Source organism: Aplysia californica, unplaced genomic scaffold, assembly GCF_000002075.1.
Source record: "Aplysia californica isolate F4 #8 unplaced genomic scaffold, AplCal3.0 scaffold00247, whole genome shotgun sequence".
NCBI lineage: Eukaryota > Metazoa > Mollusca > Gastropoda > Aplysiida > Aplysiidae > Aplysia > Aplysia californica.
The window spans coordinates 16082-16713 of record NW_004797517.1 but is presented as its reverse complement, the minus strand read 5'-3'; positions in this window follow the sequence as shown (position 1 = coordinate 16713).

The following is a 632-nucleotide window of genomic DNA, read 5'->3' as shown; positions in this document are numbered from 1 at the left end:
ACGCTTTTTTGTGACGCCTCGTTTACAGTACTCAACTTTTAAAAAAATGACTGATGAGTAGAATTCGGAGATCCAACAGCCAATCAGCAGACAGCTACTTGGTGAATACAATTCAGTTCGTGCTCTCTTAGGGCACTTTGAGCAGAAATTAATCAGTTCGAAGCTGGCGACATTTCAGGTACTTTGATTCCAGTAGTAAAACTACATTGGACACTGCCTTCCCGTCTCCTGTGCTAATGAAACCGAGGCAATCAGGCGACACATAGCGATTTAGATTCCATCATATCTTAGCAAATATTCAGGTATGTTATTTGTTTTCGTATTTCTTGATATTGAACAGTATTCCAATTCTTCTTATCAAGTCCTCATTCTTCGTTTCTCCCCATTCCTCCTCATTGTACATATTGTGCGTACTGAAAGGTCATTTCATTCCCCTTTCCCTATTTTGGGCTAGTTCCGTTGTTTCTCTCTCACTTGTATTTCCTGTGCACTCTTTCTACTCAAACTGCACCCCCCCTTAACCTCTACGTCCTAGTTCCTTCAGATTTAGTAATTTCTATTTTCAGTATTCCACATCCAGCAACCACCCTTGCGACTCTTAATTTAAGCCAGAGCAATCTCTCTCTCTCTCT